General features: G+C 35.0%; 2 pseudogenes; one reads left to right on the forward strand and one right to left on the reverse strand.

The window, feature by feature from the left end:
* Window positions 1–6,155: 6,155 nt before the first annotated feature.
* LOC121391543 lies at window positions 6,156–11,919 on the reverse strand (annotated as a pseudogene).
* A 108-nt stretch (window positions 11,920–12,027) lies between these two features.
* Window positions 12,028–20,264, forward strand: LOC121391544 (annotated as a pseudogene).
* The last annotated feature ends 4,736 nt before the right edge of the window (window positions 20,265–25,000 follow it).

Below are 25,000 nucleotides of genomic sequence, written 5' to 3' on the forward strand. Positions count from 1 at the left end.
TATTTTTTCATACATTAAATTGTATCTTTTAAAGTTTTTATACCAATATCTGATTACTGATACACATATCAAATACCATTACGAGGTTGGGGTCATGGAAATAGATGGGGACCAGGGAATAAACCCAAAAGCAATCACCTATTCTACCCTCCTATAGGTTATAATAGAGGCAACTCCTCCCCACACTCCCTCCTTTTCCCATTAATCCAACCCTCCTGTCCTTTGACCCATGTTTTTCGTTTCCCGTATATAGGATGTATTTTTTTTTTACGGTGATGGCAAAAGAAAAGTTAACACTAGAATTGTCCTCATTTTATTAACAAGTAAAACCCGAAATTTTTTTAGCCACTTATAACCGTTTTTCCTCTTTATTTTGTTTAAAATATTGCTTATACACTTTGTCTTTATTTTTATTCCATTTTATAATTATTATAAATATTGACATGGTTCCAAATTTACAAATTTTTCATAAAACATAACCCCTATTCCCATTTTTAAAGTTATCCACAAAGGTGTGTTCCGTAACTCACCTGTCCCTTAGTTTCTTTCATAATGTCTATGATGTAAAGTCAGCAATTAAAAAATGATCTTAGACTGATACTTTAATCTGTTTGTAATAAGTGGGAGATGTACTCTGGCGGTTTACATCCAATGCCTAAGGTTCAAAGATGTTCTTTTTATGTAAGACAAACCCTTTCACCATAATTGTCTCAGTTAATGACATAAGTAATAGTATATCCTGTTATGTAGTGTAGTAACATTTAGTACCTCTATTAAAAATGCGAACACTACTTACCAATATCACAAAGATGATGTAATATGATAGTCAAATCTAAGTGATCTAACAAAAGTAATATTATTTAATTAAAACTAGTGACAAAGTAATAGTCAACAATATTTAGTTACATTTACCTTGGTTTGCTATCCAAACATCCTCTGCAAACAATTTTAATGACGACAATATATTTATTATAATAACTCTTTAATATAATATTCTTTCAGATATTCAGTCCAGCCCACTTCATGATAATGTTGTAACACCAACCATATGTGGTAATAGGCTGTCATGTTGTTATGGTAACAGGCTTCTCCTTGGAACATTTTACTAGGATAATCAGGAAGGTAGTTCTGAATGGTAGCATCAAGATCAACTTTCTTTTTTCCCCATAGTTGCATTAGTGCTGGTTTTGTAAGTGTTTTTACTATAATTGCTATACGCATGACACTCTGGTTACTACAAGAAACCAAGTTTCTCCAAATCTGCAAATCCTCCTCTCCATCGCTAAGATGATATATATCCATTAACACTTAATGTGACAGCTATAACTAGGATACACCCTTTTATTTGTGTTAAAATATTAGGTAAACTCTGTAGTCAATTTTAAGCTCATCATTGTCTTTTTTCACTTCTGTTTGCATTGCTAAGGGGTAATTATTTGTGATGGAAATGTTGCAAACAGGTTTGAGATTATCAATTGTTAGTGGAGTTTTCAGTTGTTTTTGCCGGAAACAATCACCACTAGGCCTGCCACAATTACATGTGAAGACAACCAACACAGCGAGCATTGTTTATTCAATCGTGGTGACGAGCAACCATCCTGATGGTAATTAGTCCCATTGCCTAACAACTTACCAATTAAATTTTTAACAATGTGATTATGAATATAGAAAATAAAAGGTCGACCCTTGTAATTATAACCACGCCCTTTATTATAATACCGCGCGTCAAGACCACCCCGGCGCAGAATCTTAATATCGAAGCAAAGGTCGGGCTGCGCCTTCTTTCAGTGCAACTCGATCCCTAAGTGTGCCTTTTCTTTAGGCTTCTCTTCTATTTCAACTGTCTTCAAAACAATATCTCAACCTTGGAAGACAAAGAAAGTGAGCTGAACATTGATATAACGTTTGTTGGAACTCTTACGCGTGTAGTCTACCTTTACTTTGTAGAAGTAAGGTTTTTTCTGTTTACAACATAAATATACAAGATTGTAGTGTACAAAGACAAGCTACTAGCTTACGTTGTAATGATTATTGTTAAACAACTAGAAACTATCAATGATAAGGTCACAGTTTGTCACTAAATAATACAATCTGTTCATTTGTACGTGATCTGACTGATATTGTAAGAGTACGACATCTTTATCGTTTAAGACTTATATTTTATGTTACCAGTTTAGAATGATAGAATTTACATGTCAAACGTTAACAGATATGTTTACTAGCAGTAACCCTTAATTTTTTTGAATTATTTGAGTTTTTTCTGACTGTCATAGTTAATATTTAACAGTTGATAATATTGTTGTTTAATCTATTAGTAATACTTGCACACCTGGCCACTGTCTCTATCTGTCTGTTTCTTTCATTTGTGGTTTACCCTCAGTCCGCCTTTTGTAGCTACCTGAGGCAACCTCATAATGATTTAATAAGTTATTAATTCTATGTACAATATCCAAAGAGACATATCTATATATATATTATATATATATATGTATGTATAGATAGATAGATATAACACAAAGGTGTAGGTTTGTATTATTCACAAAACAATACTATTGGTTACTTAGTATCCTTCTTTTAATGACAAGTGATGAGTGATAGATAGCATGTACATATTTTGGTGGTAACATCATATTGATTTATTTACTCACTGAAGCTACCCAAACTGTGTTGAGTGGTTTTTATATGTGTATAGTAATGTGTATGTACTAACTGTGGTAATAGTTCAGAAAGTATTAACACTTATTGATCTATGTATTTTTTTCTATCATTTTAAAATCTGTTAAATTTTGTAGATTTAAACTGAGCAGTAGCTATTCTCCGTCTCTCTTGTCATCATTACAAACAATATTATGTGCTCCACACCCTTACTAAAGCTCCAAAGGTGGGTTTGGGTTAATGACAAAGAGTATCATGATACCCTTCCAATTGATTCCCACCTTCCTCTCCACACTCATCCAATCTTGAGTGATACTGTTGGAGATCGATCAGTCAGTGCTAGTTCTTGTAGTATGGAGGACCGGTCACTCTTGAGAAGAGAAGAGGAAGAAAGATGCTGCCAGGATCTAGATGATGTAAGTATATGAGAATAGAATTGACTTATAAGGAACACCCACATGTGTTGAGAAGACTTAATGTGTTTCTGTTATTTTTAATTACATTTTAGTAACTTTTTCAATATGGTATTGACATATGCATTTATAAATGTACTTGCATGTACATGTGTGTGTGTGCATGCCATTATTTTCACTCTTTGGTTACTCCAAATGTAGTAAATTCTTGTGACCACAACACTTCATGTGACTACTGTTATCATAGTGTGAAAAAGTCACTTACTACACTAACTAAACAAGGGCTGTAGATTTCTCTGTTTTACAAATAAAACTAAGTGTGATTCGTTTTTTATCTGTACATTGTTTTTAATTATACTATGTGTAATGGTATGCTCTGATGATTATTGTCAATGTTAGAACTACAGTTTGTTGCAAAAACAAATCAATATTGTTTTTTTCTTGTTGATTTTGGCTTATTGGTTTAGTAAATGGACTAGTGTTGTCAATATACTCATAATAATTGCAACACTATGAGATATATTCAGTTTAATACTTATAATGCTACTTAATTGGATTCCTATATGGTGTATGTGCATACATTAGCCTTGTAATACTGGTTTTGATAACCTGTTTAGATGACCTCTAAGTGCAGTTAGATTGTACTACTGATACAATAAAATCATATTTGTTTGTGGTTAACACAGGAGAATACATGAAGTGTTATAAATATACAATACATTTTATTGTATATATTAATTTACAAGTGATCTTGATTATTGGATTATTAGATAACATTGTTGGCTGATGTTATGTCTTGGTGTCTTTTCATTAATTAATCTATCAGGTTTATGATTTATTATTTTTTGGTTGTTAGGAGGTTTTTACAGAAGAATTTTTGTTAGAATTTTCCCAAGAAAAAGGAGGACGTCTTCACGGTGACAGATATCCTCCAATACCTCTTAATGTAAGCCATTTGCTATTTTCTGTTTTTATTTAATGCTTGTTCAGCTTTCTTGTTCTTCGGATTCTTCTCTCATCTCTTCTTCAACTGATACTTCATTTAAATGTATTTCAATTTGTGGGAACTATAATCTTAACAACAATACTGATATGACTGGATCAACAGGTTTTCCATAGTGACAGTCACCATAGCAATGGAGATTGCTCACAAAATGTTGTTTGTGAAAGCCCCGAAAGGTTAGCGACATATAGATTCAAGAAAGTGTGATCACTGGGGTACATTTTTTAGAACTTCAGCGAGTATTTTTTTCTCCTGCTACTTTTTTCACTATTTGAAACAACTGAACAATCTAGTCTGGTAAGTGGCCATTTCTCTCCATTAAACAAAGTATCTCTCTACCATTCAGCTGATGGTTTCTGCTACTTTACCTAATGATTCACCTTTTCTTCCCAACGAATATCTATCCAACTTTGCTTCACAAAAGTCATGTGACTTAAGTTGCAAATCATGTGACCAACCTGGTGTGGAACAGGTGAAGATACCAGTGAGGATGAAAGACAACAAACAGTTATTTCTTATTTATTTAAGTATTTCGATTTTTCTTTGTTTTTACAGACTCCCAGTTTACAGGTTGTAAATAGCACACAGGAGGCAACATCTGCTGTTTATCCTAATGTTCAAATGCCTCTTGATCAACTTGCTCCGTTAGTTTTATCTTATTTATGTTAGTTGTTTCAATCATACCTGTTTAGATTTTTATTTATTAAACTTTTACCTCCGTTATCGAGTGAGGTATCAAACAGACCACCTGTGCTACCTCGAAGAACCAGAAGAACACCTGAATATTGTCTTGTGTTAGATCTTGTAGGTAGCTGTTTTTCTAGTTTCTTTTATTATCTTTTCAATAACAGGATGAAACACTTGTACACTGCAGTTTAACAAGCTTGAGTTGGCAAACTTTTTCATTTAAAGTCGAGTACAATAATGAACTTTTGAAGTCTATGTTTGTCTCAGACCTTATTTTTCATGAATTTCTGGAGAGGGTCTCAAAGCATTTTGAAGTAAAAAATTAATACAGAATGCTGCAAGCTATCTCTCTCTCTCTCTCTCTCCTCTCCTCTCTCTCTCCTCTTCTCTCCTCTCTCTTCTCTCTCTCTCTCTCTCTCCCTCCTCTCCTCTCTCTCTCTCTCTCTCTCTCTCTCTCTCTCTCTCTCTTCTCTTTCTCTCTCTCTCAGGTTATCTTATTTACTGCTTCAACCAAAGTTTATGCTGATAAACTTTTAGATCTCTTAGACCCAACACGAAGGCTTGTTAAACACAGACTGTTTCGAGATCATTGTATTTGTGTTGGTGGAAACTTTATCAAAGAACTGGGTATTTTGGGACGTGACTTAGCTAAAACCATCATCGTTGACAACTCCCCGCAAGCATTTGGCTACCAAGTAAAAAAAAAAAAATTCAAATGTCTTTAATTTCCATTTTGTTGTATAGCTATCTAATGAGTACAATTGAAAGCTGGTTTTATGGATAAAATGATCGTGAACTGTTAAATTTAATTCCCTTCTTAGAATCATTATTGGACAAGGTGATCCATAATTAAACTAATTCTGTCAATTTCATTGTTTGCTTTCATTTAGGATGATGTTAGACCTTGTATAAGGACAGATATCGTATGCACGAGTTAATACCACAAGACTAATGTCTAATATGCTTCCATATATCTGTTTGTATTATATGTTGCCATAGCAACAAAGCATGGCTACTGATTTTGTAACCCTTTCATATTTTAGGAATTTATATAATAACATAGATTTTATGGCAATCTTTCAATTGTATTTTGATTTTTTTGTTTATTTGTTTAAATAAAACAGATCACATATTTTATAACATGCATGTTAAATATGAAACTTTGAACTTTGACAAATCATATAATTACCCTCCCACCAAGGTAGATTCATTCTTAATTGGAGGGATTTTTATATAATGCATTACCCAAAGGATTGGTGATTGAAGAGGTGCTTTATAGATGCACTCCATTGACCTTTTATATCAAGCAATATTTAAACAAAAAAAGGGGTTAATGAATCAACAAAATCATTTAAGTTTCCTATACTACTATTACTATTATTGTTGTTAGTTACTGCTCAAAGCCAAATGTCAGAGGTACAATCACCACCTGGATAACGCACTTCATGAGCCAAAGCTGGACCATCTGGTTCTTGTCCAAAATCAACAGCAAAATTTGTATTTAATTTGAGGCCTCCAATATTAGTATCAACATCAAGTTGAATCAACATTGATCCCTTCCTGTGTGTATGAGAGCAACTTCAAATAATTGTAGGTATGAGAAGATTGAGTCACTTTAGAAACTATATTACTTATGTACATACTTAACAAGATCAGGATAGAACTGATTGTCCCAAGTACTGAAAAGAGAACGTAGTGGACATATAACCTCTTTCCATCAAGCGACAACTAGAGAGAATGGCGCTAGTACTTTGATAACATCTTATAATATTGTTAGTACTTGAATCATTTGAGGTCCACCTTGTATTCGTGAGCCTTTAATAACAACTGGGTCTGGTTGTTCAGATAAATCCTTGTCCTCGGTAACCTTCACAGCACTATCCTTGCAAATACTTCCACCCAAAAACACCTAATTACAATAATATCATCAATTCTATAAATAACAAAACTAGTCTAACTTGTCCAACTAGTTTTGGATTTCTGCGATCGGGTGATGTCATATTGACGGACATCAACCATGCAGCCAGTTACTGAAATAGAGGAATTGATCATCAAGTGAGATAAGACAATCCGTTATAAGTCCTAATGGAAGAGAAATAATACCGCTAACAAAAATCCACTTATATCTATTAATCCATCCATATCTAGCCATTCATCTCTTCACCTGGCATTTCAGGCAAAGCCCATCCTTCTACTTTTTTATTTGGACATCATCACTTTTTCAGTACTCCAGTTCCACTCTAGTAGTAGATATAGTATAATGCTAATGCTAGATTGATAGCCAATCCTACATCATTCTTATAAAATCGAATGATATTAGAAGACAACGCAGCTGTCACATAACCTTCGTAGCGTTAGGATCATGTAGGAACCTCAATTCCAATGGAATAAGCCCTTCTTCTCCGAGATCAATGTCTTGTATACTTTCCTTCTGTCCAATCCCATATGTGGAGATGGCGACCATATTTACCTAATACAGAGAGAAAGAGATAATGTATTGCACATCACTGTATTGTAGGTCCTTATATCTCACCCACCATTTTGAACATCAGCCGGATTAAAACCTTTAAGAAATGAATTAGGTTCACCCATTCACTGCTAATCATAACATTATGACGTGGTTGATAACCAAAAGTCATATCCAAAGGGGTGTGGCCACCTGGTGCCTCCCAATTGCCAACAACATCAAATGTCTTGCCATCAAGAAGAAAGAAACCGCCTTCCAAAAAAGAATAATATTTATTTGTTGACTCTCAGTATTAATAGTTACCTTTAGCTTTGCCTTGTGGATCACCCATTGCACTAATCATAACTTGCCCATTAGCCAAACAGTGTGACGTATGAGGAGTTGATAGACCAGTCTTCGTCATGATATCATCAGGATTAACAACCTGATAGATTTATAGGTCATAGGATGATGAATAGACGGATACTTGTGCTACATACTTTGGATAAAGTAGGTGCTCTAGGGTCACTCCCAGTGTCAATGATATAGACTCGTGTACTCACCAATGAGGGCAGAATAAGCCTATTTCGATTCTTACTAGTATCACCATGCAACTAAATTAGTTAGTAACAATAGTAATTCATAATAAAAATATATATAAAGAACCTGCTACATGCATTCCATCCTGAATGATGTATTTCGTCATTAGTATTAGTCATTGAAAGACGATGAATAACCTGCAAGACACATCAATGTGCATTAGACAAAATTGAGCAACATATAAGCATTAACCTGTCCATATTCTGGAGAGTTAGGATCACAATCTATAGTGGCCAGATAATCAGGTTTTTTATTACCATTCCATTATAGATACAAGGAATGTACAAGAGTGTCTCTTTAGGACCTTTTCTAGCATCACTTGGTGTAGCATATCAGGACCACATCCACAAGCTATATTTAAATTGGTGTGATTGTCAGATATTAATCAAGTTATATATATTATACCATAAAATACAATATAGTAAAATTAATAGTAGCTGAAATATGTTGTGGGAACATCCTAGTGTTGTAATCTAACTCAATTATGTAATAATAGTCTGCCTTGTGAGGCAACACCAGGAATATCGAAGTGTCCCTTATGGCCATTGCATGCATACACTATGAAATTAGTAGGGAGAAATCATATTACTACAAGAATTGTACATGCATACACTATGGAATTAGTAGGGAGAAGTCATATTACCACATGAATTGTACATGCATACACTATGAATTAGTAGGGAGAAGTCATATTACCACATGAATTGTAACATGCATACACTATGAATTAGTATGGAGCTATGAATATCACTAGTGACTTAGTCACATCCATTCCAAAGAAAAGAGTCTGGTGGCTTTCAATAGAAATGTTTGTGCAAGATATAGTCCCAATACGATCAGAGATCATCATAATGCCTCATCCTCTATACACATATATGTCTGTCGATGCATAATTGCACGTCTTCAAATGAACGTTAACAAGCTCAACTACTGTGTGTTATCAGACCCTTTGTTCTAGAATGCATGTGGTACACGAGACTAGGAAAGCCCAAGTGTCATGAAATGATGATAAAGTGTACGATACTGTGCACATATAGTGTCGAATCAAGTGATATCGTATATTAGTACAGCTGCAGTTACATTATTATTACTGAATGAAATAAAATGAACAATTAATAATATTATATAATTATATATAATATTATGACAATCAATATTGCATTCTTCCCAAAATTGCTAAATATTGTAACTTACTTGATTGTTGTGCCATATTGATCGTCAGCTCTTCTCTAAGACGCAGATGAAAACCTATAATGACGATTATTAATTAATTTAATAATAGAGGCGTGGCAAGGACGACGCCAATCATCAGGCAAAAATTTATTTTTATTCCTTTTTCAATATAGGATTACATTTGGTGAGGGAGTTCATTGTGCCTATGAAGAGCATGGCTACATCATCTCCAGTATTGTCACCAAAGAAATCTGGATATGAGGTCAAAGCTCATATCAACCCCACCAGCTCCTCTCCGCAATCCATGTCAACTGTCTTGGATCCCACCTCTGATATTTGTGATGGATCCTCTAGTCATTTACAGTGTCAGTGGATCACACGAGATGGCATACTCTGTGGACTGTTATTTGGTTCTCTTGATACTCTATTAACTCATTTAAAATATAATCATCTGAATGTCGAATGTTCTGACCAATCCACTACCAGAATATGTGCCTGGTATATGTGTCAGTTTTCTTGTTTTCCGCCCACTTGAGTACAGACAGCATGTCATGTTTCATGCCCATCATTCCTTGTTGAAACAAAAGGGGACAGATTTTCAACTCAAAAAGGACCTCCCTCAATGTCATTGAATAGTGAGATGGTGAATGTGGTGCCGCCACTAGATGTTGAGCTTAAGTGTTTGTGGGAGAGTGGGGAAGGAGAGGGTGTGAGATGTGATCAAACATTTGAAGATGTGACGCATTTTTATTCCCATGTAAAAGAACATGTTGAGAAAGATGTTATAAAATGTGGATGGAGTGGTAAGTCAACATGTTAAAAGTCTATATAACATAATATATATGACACCAGACTTTATAACTTTTATATTTTCTTCCAAAATGAATCAATGTCTTATATAAAAGTATTGACTGTTACTTTAACCAACTAATTTGTAGCTTTTGTAAATGGATTACTATTAGAATCCAAAGTTAATATGAATTACTTACTTTACTGTATAATTTTGTTGTTTTTATAATAGTACAACATACCATCAAATTATACAGCAAGTAATACATATTAATTCTATACTCCATAGTAATACACTGATGTATGCTATGAATTGGTTGTTAAAATAACTGATTACTTTCCACATTGTAGGTTGTTCCTTTCGATCTAACAGCAAGTGGAACCTATGGGATCACACAAGGGTCCATACTCAGGAAAAAGTTGTCTCATGTCCAAAATGTGGTGCACTCTTTGCTAATAACACCAAATTTCGTGATCATTTACTCCGTCAGACAACACCCACACAACGTTGTTCACTCTGTAACAAACAGTTTGCAACGGAACGACTTTTAAAGGAACATTTTCGGAAACATGTCAATAACCCACAACTGTCCACACTGTGATATGACCTGTACTAGTCAGTCTTCTTCTTTGATGTATCACATAGCGTATCGACATTCAGATAATAAGCCTCATGAATGCCCTCTTTGTCAGCGCAAGTTCAAAAACTCAATATTCATTGTCAGAGCATTTAATAACTCACCAAGAGAGATCATTGCCTTGTTCTGTGTCTGGTTGCTATTACTTGGGTAAATCAATGAAAGCTCTTCAGAGACACATCAGAGTGGAGCACTCTGGTAACGAGTGCCTCTTCTGTTGTCATGTTTGTGAAGAGCGGTTTACACAAGGTGTTTATACCTCACTACACATTTAAAGAAATTTCATGGATTTACTTTACCACCCGACATTCCCGATTCCAGGTAAATATAGCTTTTCTCTTATTAATTCCATTATCTATCCACTCATCCAGATACATTACTGGTTAATGATGGACTAAAAAGACTCCAAACAGTACGTTTATATGACAAATGATGCCACGCCTACCACTTAATGAGACACATCTATTAAATAGTTACATATGAGAGATTCTTGTATAAAAATTGACAAGTTGTTACAATAATTAAATTCTTTTCATATGGAAATATCAAGATATTGCACAACAAAAAAATTTTGTCCAAGACAAATGACGAGTCCTGTTTATAATGAGACAGAAAAGACAACATGATTATGTTTTACAAAATAAAGTCTCTCTGTTAATATTAATACAATGACAAGAAACTTTACAGCAAATAATATTGAAGAAGTATGATTGTTTGAGTAATATATTTACACTCTTATAGAAATACCACCTGGTAGAAGAGGTGATGGCAAAACTAAAACGATTGGCAGATAGCATTGTGTGAAATATTGTGGAGGGTTGGAATGGAAATATGGTTAGTATAGCCAGCGGCAGTGACAATGGCGGAGTTTGATCAGAACTACAACTTTTGATCTTTCTGAAGTATATCATGAAAAGAAATGTTACAATAAAAAGATGAGTGTCCTTTATTTTATTGTAGCGACTCAAGTAACTATATACACTACACCCTTAATAGCATTCCTGAAGAAGAGCTAGTATCAGCATCTTCAAGCATATTTGCATCATACTGTAGAGTAGAAGTGACATCAGACCCTCTTACCTCAGTACCATTATTGAGTCCAACTGTAGGTATTTTGAATCTAATGGATAAAAATATGGAATCACTTAATTTCAGAATGAGAAAGATTATACATACATCTGCCATTCGCTGTTTAGCAAACTCGATGCGAAAGCCTGATCCTCCAAGACTAGTTGTGAAGCCTTGAAACTTTTGCATGGCAAATTTAGCAGACTCCACATCCTGCATAAACAATAGTATAGGATTAGTACTAGACCAATAGTGTCATATTCTTGTATCAAGTTAAGTAAGTCTATTCTCACCAAAAACTCTATAAAACACATACTGGGGGTCCACATTTTGAATACATTTTAGCTTTGACAAATCCAGCACAGCTATAAATATAAAAAAATGAAACAGTAATTTTGTGATCAACTATTTATCTGTCCTCACAATCGCTTTCTTTCCATCCACCATGTGATACTATATTCATCTTATGTTAAATATATCAAACCTAATGATAACTTGGTCATCTCTTGTAATGTTGTTGTTCTTTTCCCATTTGCCACAAATAGAGTTTTGAACATGGAGGTACTGGAGGTGAAATTGGAGATGGGATAACGGCTGTTACAGGCTGCCACAGAGGATGGCTACTGGAGACATAGTGACAGGATATGTGAACATAGTGGAATATGAAGGTATCTATGACAATGTTTATCAGAGACGAGAGAGAGAGAGAAAAAGAGAGAGAGAGAGAGAAAGAGAGAGAGAGAGAGAGAAAGAGAGAGAAAGAGAGAGAGAGAGAGAGAGAGAGAGAGAGAGAACAAAGAAGCGTAAAGAAAGAGTTGTCAGGGCATAAATATATGGGAGGTATTAAATACCACCATTTTTTTTATGGAACATCACAATTAACCACCCATATAACCATATTTTCATAAAATGGTGGACATCATACTACAGAGTGGAAACAGGTATGGTTACAATATAATTGTATTTCTATAAAACTGATTTGGCAGAAGTGATATTTTGATTTTTCTTATGCATACATATATCATTTAGAAGAGGACAAACTCCACCACTGACTCAGCAGAGATGTTTGAGCAGGACCACACTGGTTAGAAACTGATGAAATGAAAGTGTCCCTATAAAATATGAGATCAAAATATGGCACAAGAAGTACATGAAAATGAGGGCTGAATATTTGGGGATGACGAATTCAGTCCATCAATCTCATATGTTTTGTTCCTTATTCTCATGTATTAACTTTACACAAGAAAATGAATTCAATGACCAAGTACATGAGAATGAGGTTAAGTATAAAAAGGACTGATGATGGAATACTTTCTCCTGATATCTGAAGAGGAAGTCCAAGCTATTTGGCTGGTTTTATTAGGGAATCCTCTACACAAACACCAAACATTCTTACTACATGTATTATGTCTGATTTGCTGGGCCAACTGACAGCCTAAACCTCATCTAAATGTTCCTGCTTAGTGCTACTTTAACTTCAGTGATTCCCAAGTAACTAACCACTTGACTACCACTAATTTTTACATGCATAGTGAGGCCTAGCTATGGCAGCTAAATGCACTAGAAGATTGGTGATGTTCACTATATAAAAGACTTATACAATTGTTAATACCATAAATAGGATAAAAATTGGTTGGAAGAGACAGGAAAAATCTGTAGTAATTTCAAGCCAGAAGATGAATAATTTCTTAAGTGAGGTATTCTAACATATTACATATTCACTCTGCAAAATTGAAGTCACTTGTTATAGCAATCTCTACCTCTATTTTCAACCATTGTTTCAAATACTTGCAGCCATTACTAAATCTGAGCTAATAAACTAGTATACTCAAACTATCTATCCATCATCTATCTCTATCTATCGATATATCTATCTATCTATCATCTATCTATCTATCTATCTATCTATCTATCTATCTATCTATCTATCTATCTTACTCTATATATCTATCTAATCTATCTATCTATCTATCCATCCATCCATCCATCTCTATCTATCTATCTATCTATCTATCTATCTATCTATCGATCTATCTATCTATCTATCCATCTATCTATCCATCTATCCATCTACTATCTAATCTATCCATCTATCTATCTATCTATCTATCTATCCATCTATCTATCCATCTATCTATTCTATCTATCTATCTATCTAGCTATCTATCTATCTATCTATCTATCTATATTTGTAATAGGGACATTAGTTGTTTTTTGTGTGGTGTTGAATGAAAGAGAGAGAGAAAAAGAGACAGAGAAATAGCCTAGCACACATAATGTCCATATTACAAATAAACTATAAACTTAGTAACTGGAGGCTTACCCCAGAGGTGAGTATAATAGTCATAAGAGACCAAAACATTGGATGCAGAGAATGGGATAATTATTTCACCCAGAATTATTGAGGAAATTATTTTTAAAAACGAAGGGTAGAAGATAGTTGAATAGAGGTTGTAAATAAGATAAAAATATACATGATAGTTTGTACTATAATTATGTATACTCTTCCATTAAGACAACTAATGACAAAATAATTAGAGAAATGGTTCATGGATGGTTGAATATAAGCACTTGAACTTAACTTTATAATATTAAGTGATTCCATATTGTCCATAATTCTATCAACATATTACCACTTATCCATTGATTTTCATACATGCCTTTATGCTTCCTTTCATGTATCCCATTGAACAGGTTTTTTTTTATCTATTGAACCATTCATGAATCCATACACTTTAACTATGAATAATCTATGTTCAATGAATTCACTTACAATTGCACATCTTGATTGGAACTTAGGATTATTCAAACAATACAAGATGATTGTTTAGGTGAACTACGACTATTGGTATGAGCAAACTCCAATCGTAATGTCAGAAACAAATTTGGATCAATTTTTAACACCCTGTGAATGAATAAATGCATCGATGGAAGAAGCAGTACCTGTAATTCGTCCATCGCCATTTTAGCTTGTTTTCTCGTCTGAAATGTCACAATGTTTTTGCTATAGGCTATATTGTAACAAGCTAAAATTAATAAAAATACATTAATAATTACTTGAGGAGACTTTCCAGCTTTTAGCAAACAATTTCAGAATAGTCCCCTCATAACCCTAGAACATGATAGAGTCCATTTATCATTTGTCTCTTCACACATTCGTCAACCTATCTATCATTCCCCCTTAACATATGTAAAAGTTTATTGTCGCTTGAAGAAGTAGGTCCCGTTAAATGATCCATTATATTTGACACATGTTAAACAAAAACAGCAAATTGATGTGTAACTTATGTTATATTATCATTCCTTAAATGACGTGTGTCATTGACTATTAAGTGATCCATGTTTTCCTACTTGTTAACACTAGTAGAGTCAAATCCCTACTATATTGGGTCTTAATTAACTTAAGTAGAGTCAAATCCCTCTATATTGGGTCTTAATTAACTTAAGTAGAGTCAATCTCTACTATATTGGTCTTAATTAACTTAAGTAGAGTCAATCCCTACTATATTGGTCTTAATTAACTTAAGTATAGCTTAATTATTATCAATTGCTTACAGAAAATGGCGAAATAGCAAATGAATTTCTCTTTGCTTGATGTCCATTGGTAGACCACTGACAAACAGAGTTCGGACCTGTGAAGTAAAAGAACCATCATTATCTATCTATCCATTTATTCAGCTTTTGCATTGTAGACTTGTCATATTAACCTAAAAGACCGCTTACTTAATAATTTTATTCTAGTTTAATTTTGATAGGAATGCTTATCTAAAATATACTTCTATTTAAAAAAACACTTTACTAAAATTGATATTAGTTCAAGTTCCCAAATATAGACATTCCTATCATACTTACCTCTTCCATATGCATAACTAATTTGTTCTTGTTCTTGTTTGCATTTCCCATGTATTCACTATCCATCTCTGATAGAATTATATATAGACATTAAAACACACAGAAATATATGATGTAGTGTGTGTGTGTTGTGTGTGTGTTGGGGGTTGCATGAGGTTGGAAATATAGTGCAATTTTTTGGTATTCAGTGACAACACAGTTTGTGTGACACAATTATCTAAGATTGGCACACATAATAGAAAGACTGGCATTAGAAATGTACTTACCTGACTGACCGTTTGCTCTGGTAATTTTCTGTGTGCCAAAATGATGAAGATGGATGAAATAAGAAGATGCAAAAATTGGCTTGATAGCTTGGACTCCTGATAATTCTTTTGCTGCAGGTTATCTGATACAGCAGTTTACAAGAGCAGTGGTCTTTTTATAGAACAGTCAGTATAATTTGAAATGCACCAATCGCTTGCAACAACTTTTGTTCGTGTCTCTTTGAACGCGCCCAAACTGGCGGGGTAATAGAAGTGAAGTCTCATTTCCTGAAAATTAAGTAATTCGTTTTGAGAGTCTGTGGGGGCGTGGCGTGGCGTGACTGTGGGTGGGACTACATAACCTTAGTTGCAAACGTGTAGTAGTGATTGTTTAAAGGAGGTTTATAATGGTAAGTTGCTATTACTATCATAGTTTATCAATCATTATTAACATAGGACAAGGTCAATCTGGTTTACCACCAGGTCGTTCGAGATAAAGATGGCAAGAAGAAAGATATGGTAAATTCATATTGACAGTAACTGTACATTTAAACTATTGTCATAGAAAAAGCGGAAAATTGAACCTCCTATTCCAACACTGTTTGGGAAGAAGAAAAAGATTCGTGTGTCCTGAAGCAACTATAAGTTACCGATAGGTATAATCCTTTCATTAAATTATTTAATTGATTTCGTCGTGTTTTTGTAGTTACTCTCCATCCACAGATGTCGTCTTCGTTTATTGAAGATGGAACGTATTAAAGACTTCCTCTTAATGAAGAAGAATTCATACAAAATCAAGAACGACTACGAAACCCTCAAGAGGAAAAAACCAGGTCCCTTACTAATAACATAATTAATGAACTTATTTTGAAATATGTCCCTGTAGAAGAAAAGATCTAAAGTGGACGATCTTCGTGGTAGTCCATGGCTGTTGGAACTTTAGAAGAAATTATTGACGATAATCATGCTATAGTATCTAACAGTGTTGGATCAGAGTACTACGTCAACATGTTATCATTTGTTGATAAAGATCTAATAGAACCTGGTTGTACTGTTCTGCTAAATAATAAAGTGAGGATCAGGGAGATTTATTGATCTTTACTTGTTGTTATCCTTTCAAGCTTCATGCTGTAGTAGGTGTTTTTCATGGATGAAACAGATCCTATGGTATCAGTTATAAGTTAGAGAAAGCACCTCAAGAGTCTTATGCTGACATTGGTGGTTTAGATCAACAAATACAAGAAATCAAGGTGACGTTGTATAATGGCAGAAATCAAATATTATTTTTACCCTTTAGGAGTCAGTTTGAGCTTCCGTTGACTCACCCAGAGTATTATGAAGAAATGGAATAAAACCACCAAAAGGTGTCATTCTTTACGGAGCTCCTGGCACTGGTAAGCCCCTAATATTATGTAGTTATTAGATAATTATGTGTTTTTTTTAGGAAAAACATTGTTAGCTAAAGGCTGTTGCTAATCAAACATCAGCAACATTTCTAAGAGTATGTGATCTGAGTTGATTCATAAATAATTTAGGGAGGGGCCTAAATTGGTACGGAAATTGTTTTCGAGTTGCAGAAGAGCATGCTCCCTCAATTGTTTTTTATTGATGAATAGATGCTATTGGTACAAAGAGGTAAAGTGCTTGTACGTTTATATCTGTGTTTAATCACAACATTGATATCGATATGAAAGTCATTCTGGAGGTGAACGTGAGATCACAACGCACAATGTTAGAGCTACTGAATCAACTGGATGGGTTTGATTCTCGTGGATGTCAAAGTCATTATGGCTACCAACAGAATGAAACTCTAGATCCTGCCCTAATACGACCAGGTACAATAACAACTCATATTCGCTATTATGGAATAGTTTAAAATTGCTCTTTTCTTTTTTTTTCTTTTTAAGGTCGAATTGATCGTAAAATTGAGTTTTCCTCTTCCAAATGAGAAACTAACAGAAGAAATCTTTCAAATTCATACCAGTAAATGACATTAGCTGTAGATGTTGACTTAGAAGAGTACATTATGGCTAAAGATGATCTCTCTGGAGCTGATATTAAGGTTATCTAATATGTTACTTAAATAATTTATTTCAATTTGTTACAGGCCATTTGTACTGAGGCTGGTCTATTAGCACTGGCGCAGAAAGACGTATGAAGTAACAGTGAAGACTTTTCGCAAAGCTAAAAGAAATGTTCTGTATCGGAAAAATGAGGGAACCCCTGAATGGATTGTATCTCTAATAATAAACTACTATAATATAGTTACAGTAAACAAGGGTTAATTATTATCATTACACAGACATCTAATGACGTCCATTACGATTGCTATAATAAATATAATAATAATAATAATGTATACTCCATAGACATTATGAGGTAACGCCCCCTTTATTAGCAGTCGTTGTCATGGTAACAATAACTTTGATGACATGTTGCTGCCTTTCTGAATAATTTTTTACTATATCTTCGACTTGAGGCAAGATATGACCAGACGACAAATGTTAACTCGTGCAAAGAAGAACGCTTACGAGCTGAGAGTAGACGGAAGGAAACCAACGAATTGATCATGTCAAAATGTGTCCCAGGATAAGCTCTTGAAGCAAATATGGCGTCTGAAGAGCGAGTAGAGAAGAAAAGACTTACAAGGAGGTTACTAAATTATTGGAAAAATGGAAAATGTCTATTTATGTTTTTTTGTATTAAATTTTTATGTTGTGTTACAGGTTACAGCAAGAAGCTCAAGAGAGAGAGATGGATGAGAAAATTGCAGCTGCATCAAAGGAAAAAGAACTCAGAGAGTGTCAACTTGAACAAGAACAAAGAATAGCTCGAGTAAGAGAGACTTTACTGGTATAACCATCCTGTAAATTAGACCCCAATGTTTTTTATTGTCACTAATTGCCGCTACTGTTTTGTATTGTGTGTCATTTAATGTAGGAACTTCAAAAGATGAAACTGGAGAGTCAGAGAGATGAGCGTCTACGTCAACAGATCAGAGAGACGGTTCGAGATTGTGTAGATAAGCATCAAAGTATTGTCATTTTTATATAGTGTTGAATTGCGTGAATTAGAGGCCAAATTAAGAGCTGGATCTTATGAAACAGAACGTGCTGCACAGTTAGCTAGAGAAGATGAAGCTGAACGAGAAAGACAAGTATGTGCTTCTCTTGATTGTATCTTATAATAGTCTGCTAGTTCTATGAGAAGTTTATGGCATCCATGATGACAAAAGAATATGAAAAGGCCATGGAATTGGAAATTCAGGAAAGAGAGAAGAAAAATATGAACAAAGTGTTTCAATATCAGCAACAGTTTGCATCATCAATTGGATTGAGCAGAGTATGAAGTTTGCCCCTGGGATATGCGAGTCATAGTAATTATACTTTAATTATAGGAGTCCAGAACGACGTTGAACTTACGAGAAATTCTTAAAGAAGAACTTATGATTGATGAAATTGTCAAAAGATTTATGAAGAGACCAAAGCGTTTCTCATCTTGTCTGTAACACTTGCAATACAGATTTGTACCATACGAGAATTGGAGGCAAGATTAGAGAAACAAAAATGCTAGCAAGAAAATATATTGAGGAGTTTATCCAAAAGAAGAGAAGATGTAATTTGATGTGATTTTATTTTCTTTTAGTTTTTCTTCTCTGTGTTTAGTGGAAAGAACATGAGAAAGCTCTTAGTGAGAAGAAGAATAGAAGAAACTTGCTAATTCAGCAAACTTCAACAACAGAGAGAGAAGAGCGCATGAAAAAACAAAAGGATTTGAGGAGAAAACTGGGTCTCCTTACGTGTTCAATAAAGTAAGCAAACAATCGTAAAACTGTTTTAACTTGCATCTTTCTCTTCCTTCTCTCTTCTCGCTCTCCCTCCCTTCCGCTCTCTCTCTCTCTCTCAGAGCCGCCTCCACGGTCTCTTCTCTCTTCCTTCTCTCTCTCTTCTCTTCATGCAGTTATCTGAAGATATGGCTCAAGCTAAAGCAGAGATTGATGAGATTGAAAGGCAATGAAAATGTGTGTGACTTTTATTGCTCTTGATTTTGACTTATTTTTTTATTGTAGATCGTACGTACAGAACTTTATCTAAGAAGAACAAGAAGAGAAAGAAAGACAAAGCGAAAAGGCAAGCACAATAGAAACATAATATTAACTGTTCAATTCTGATACTGTAGGAAGAATTAGAAAATCCAATTCGTCAACGACTGATCGTCAAGAATCTCATCAAAATTATTTAGTTATGAAAGAACTTAGAAAACAAGCTGAAAAAGAGAAGAGGAAGAGTTCCGTCGACAATGATGCGCCAAATTGCAGAAGATGATCGTTTAGAGTTGTTGGGGGAGATGCTCAAAGAGACGAATGAAACAATTAGAACATCGTCGAACAGTTGAAAAACTTATTGAGGAACGAAAAGAACAATACCAGAGACAAAGGTTGAATGGCATTATCACATTCTATTATAATTTCCTGTCCATTAGGAACTGAGATTTTAGAGCGTCAAGAAGAAGAAAGGCACCAAGCTATGAGAGGCCATTGTCGAACCAAGAAGACAGCGATTGTTGCAAGAACACGCTTCCAAATTACTGGGATACTTACCAAAGTACAGCATGTGATACACATATCAATGTGATAATTGTGTTATTAGGGAGTATTACGTGGATATGCTTCTCAATCTTGGAGAGGACTTTTAAAGATGCCTATAAAAGTCGACAGGTTGATTTATTAGTGTGATGGTTGGTAGGTAAATGAATATGTAACATTTTTGGTACTCATTGCTGAATCTATTTCAACTTTGAAGACTGGTTCAATTTGAATTGTGAGAATACTCCAATTTGATGTACAGGAAATCAATTTTACTTTGAAAAAATACATGCATGAAGAGAGAACAATTTTAGATCTATTGATTCAAATTGAAAATGCAAAAGATTAAAGTTGAGAACATTAACAGACTCAAATTAGATGGTGTAATCTAAATTTATGTGAAGATAACTCAATTGAGAATACAAAGTAACTCAAATTTGAGATGCAACATTTTTTCACAAAATAATTAGTTTTTATGAATAAAAATTAGAAACTACAAAATAAAAGACAATTAAAAAAACCCTCAACATAAGTGGTGTTGTTCTATGAGTATTTTATACCCTCTTCATCAAAAATGTGTAAGAAAACAATAAGACGTAAAAACTAACACAATAAATCCATTACTACAATAGCAGCAAATTCAGTACATGATCAGTTCTAATAAACTTAATTATATATTCTTGTTTTGTGCATCTTGTAACATTTTGTTAAGATCATCATTAACACGCAGGTCGTTCCTCTCTCATCATATTGCCACACTCGCTGCATAACACTATAAACCTCCTCTGGACAATTGTTGGGATGGAGGTATCAACGGTAACCCTCCACTTCAACCTAAAGAGAAGAGAGAGAAAAGTAACAAGATGATAGCCTAGATGTGGGGCAAGGCACAACCTGTTCTCGTGTGCTTCATTGTTGCTCATTCCTGGATAGGAGTTGAAGCCAAGTGAAAAGGCTTCCCATAAGAGAATTCCAAAACTCCATACATCACTAGCACATGTATACCTAACCCAAATTTAGAGCCTAAAAAGAAAAAGTTATAAAAATGGTGGACAGCATAAAGTCTGAGTAACCTCAGGTGCTTCCATTTGATAGGGATTTGGCGTGACCCAGAAGAAACTTGATAAATCCACACTCTTCTTCCCACACGACTCATACCAAAGTCAGAGATTTTGACAACATCATTCTCACGCCACGAGACAATTTCGTGCTGCAAGATCTCGATGTATACAATTCATTGACTCTAAATATGCCAGCCAGCACTGTGGCATCATTACCATGACAGTAAGCTCTCTCTGTTTTTTGTCCTGTTGTTGAACCTTTCTTACAGAAGAAGTCCCCCCCTAACCCCCCCCCCCCCCCCCCCACCCCCCCCCCCCCCCCCCCCCCCCCCCCCCCCCCCCCCCCCCCCCCCCCCCCCTCCAGGTAATATTCCCCCCCCCCCCCTTCCATTATAGAAATCCCCCCCCCCCCCTCCCCCCCCCCCCCCCCCCCCCCCCCCCCCCCCCCCCCCCCCCCCCCCCGGAGATCTTTCTAGCACAAACCCCCCCCCCCCCTCCCCCCCCCCCCCCCCCCCCTTTTCCGAATAAGATCGTAATAATTTCCAGGGTTTATCCAAATAAAAAGACTGATCTTTCTCACACAACTCCAATTTTGCATATCAATGTTTGGATGATCATATTGCTTCAAGATTTTCTGCCTCTTGTAGGAACTATCGCTTTTCTGCAGCTGGAATGGTTTCTCGACATGTTTTAACAGCAACTTTTTGGCCGCTATTCAAAAGAGTTTGCCTCACACACTTCACCAAAAGCTCCCCCTCTCCCAAGTTTGGCGTCCTAACTTGAGACTTTCTCTCTTGACAGTCCACTTGTCAATTCGTGAGACATACTTACACAGAACCAGCACCAGATGCTCGTGTCACAGCAATTTGAGTTTGCACATGATAGTCTAATAGATCACGTTACAGCAGCAAATGCTTTGTCTTCAAAACGAAAGAGAAAAATGCCAGGATTCTGAGGCTAAAGATGAAGAACATTTCATTAATGCCTTATTTTATAACAATGTTTAGATACTTACATCAGGGACTTCTTGAATAACAAAATGCCGTCCTTGTCCATTCCAGTTTGACTGTAAGAAACGTACTTGTTCTGTCGATCACTATACCTCACTAAAATAATCACCAGCATTGACACATTTCTTCTCAGACTCCTTGCGATCAATGACACCATAGTACCAAGCTTCGTCCTCAATAGCAAGTTCTGCAGGCTACAGACAATAACATATTGACCTTTTGCATCATTACCTCTTGATATTCATCTTCATCATCTTCCAGCCCCCCATATTACTGGGTTCCAGGATACCATCAAATTCCTCTGTCCATTGTTTCATCTCTCTCAGGGCTGAGGTCATCTGAAGCTGATTCTGTTTCTGTCTGATTTTCGTCCAAAAACTTTTTTTGAAGCGTTTGAATGTCTCTGACTAGAGAGAGAGACAGAGACAGAGACAGAGAGATACAGAGACAGAGAGAAGACAGAGATTAATTGCAGATAAGGATTGTGAGTAGTAGTGGTCTGTACTTTTAAATCCTTTTTTGTTGGATTTTAGAACCAGAACTAGGAGCAATACCTCCTTCAAGATCAGCTACACTTGCACTGAATTGACTCTCGTCTGCACCCTCTCCAAGAGAATCAAACAATGGCGCTAGCTGATCTCCATAATAAGCGAGTGACTCTTGCATCAAATCAAGTTGTTTCTGAAGTGGGAGACCAATGGAACTAAATGTGCATGAACATTAGTCTCACTTGTTTTTCGACCTTGATTGTTTTTAAGTTCATATATTTGTCCTTTCAAGTCTGAGATTTGAACATGTTTAGGGAGTCTAGACAGACAGTAAATTTATAAGTCATACTTTGTTACCTACACGAACCCTTTTCTTCATCTCTTGAAAATGATACAGCACTTCTCGTCCAAACTAGCTTGCAGTTCTTCAACTCTTTGGTCTAAAGCATAATTTAAATATGACACGATATAAATACATACTAACTTTTTGAACGATATCATGTTCGTGTTGAGCAATTTCAGTCTCAAATTTTTTGTGCTCTGTTTAAAAATAATAATAAACATTCTACAGTAAGTATTAATTACTTATCAGTCCATGGCTTTCTGTGTCAATTATTATAGCAATTTGTCCTGCTTGTACATTGCTGGGAGCACAAGGTGGCATGAAGAAGAGAGCCATCAAATTCAAAAAGTTCAATTGATGGCTGAATCTCTAAAAAGGTAACCCAGGAGAACAAGAGATGGGAAGAAGAAAGAATGATGAATTGTGTACCAAATATGCTCACTTTTTATTATCTTGTATAAACTGAACATATTCTGACTCTTTGTCTACTTGATCCAGATGCTTCAAAGAAAAGACTAAAGCACCTTCGTACAATCGTGACATATCCAGTGTTTTAGCATAACGTTCAGTAATTTTTCCTGTAAAAAGATAAAATTATAGTTCATACTTGTAATTTTATCCCAGTCTATTTCAATATACAACTTATTATACTATGTGTCGACAAACCATTCATATATCTGCATTTCCATTCTTTTGTTGCAGGTGTCAAGTGTGAACGGTAAAAGTGTGCGTCGGTAGAATTCTTGATGTATATGTTGACATTGACTACAGACAAGTGTAATCATTGTGACATTGATGTAACTTCCTAGCAGCACCACCGACAAATTTCTACGACTTCTATTGAGAGAGAAAGAGAAGAGAGAGAGAGGTGGGAGCATTGAAACAGAAATGAGTGGGTTTTGTGTAGTAATTACTAGGGAATCCCGCAATTACTTTGCCTCTATTGGCAGGGAGATATTGTCATACATCCTACAGAAGCCATGGTTCTATTAAAACGTTATACTATAAAGTTGATTCAAGGTTAAGGTGTTGTACTAATTCCCTTGCAACAATAATTTACATTACTATAATTACTCCCAAAGTTAATGTCTTCTAGAATTTAATCAGATATTACAGTCTCCTTGCAGGAAAACAATAGAAGTTATGACAAACTGTATATTTCCATTAACCTGTCAATTCAGCTGGCTTTGAAGATTGTTTTTTTGTGAAACACCTTTGAAGATTATTTCTGCATTTTTCAGTAGCTCTGAGATGTTTACGATAATCACGTCTCAAGTCCTGAACTAGATTACATGAATTTTGTGAACCTCAGTGTCCAAATGTACTCGCTCATCGTCACTGACCTAAGAGATAAAAATTAAAGTGCTATGCAATTTAATTGGATAATTAATGTTGCAGCTGTTACTAATTTGTTAATAATGATCTGACAACAATGAACTAAATGAAAAAGGCATAACCATTATCACATCACTAGTTAATGACAAATCCTTTTATTTACTATAATACAGTCTGAGCTATTTATCCATCTTTTAATACTACACTACTCAATAGTCATGTCTTCAATGTAAACTATACACTGAGTTACTTCACAAACTGTTTAGACTAACACCTTCTTAGTAAACTCCCTAAGTCACATAACTTGATATTTATAGTAAGGTTAACATCAACATTACTACCATCTTGTATAGTGTCACTGTTAAGGTCATATTTGCAATTGATTCACCTTTTTAGCACCTCTCTTGTTCTTTATCAATTCGTCGACGACTTCAATCATTGATTTCATTTGTTCAGCTGAAGATGAAAATTGCGCTTGTAATTTCTCTGATATCTGAAGAAATACTTTCCAAGCCTAGAATAGTAGAAAGTTTTTGGAGTCAATATTAGAAAACAGTTATGATTATAAATGTTATTTGTAAATTGTTTAGACTTTCATTATTTTTAATG

The sequence above is a fragment of the Gigantopelta aegis genome, unplaced genomic scaffold (genome assembly GCF_016097555.1).
Source record: "Gigantopelta aegis isolate Gae_Host unplaced genomic scaffold, Gae_host_genome ctg2620_pilon_pilon:::debris, whole genome shotgun sequence".
NCBI lineage: Eukaryota > Metazoa > Mollusca > Gastropoda > Neomphalida > Peltospiridae > Gigantopelta > Gigantopelta aegis.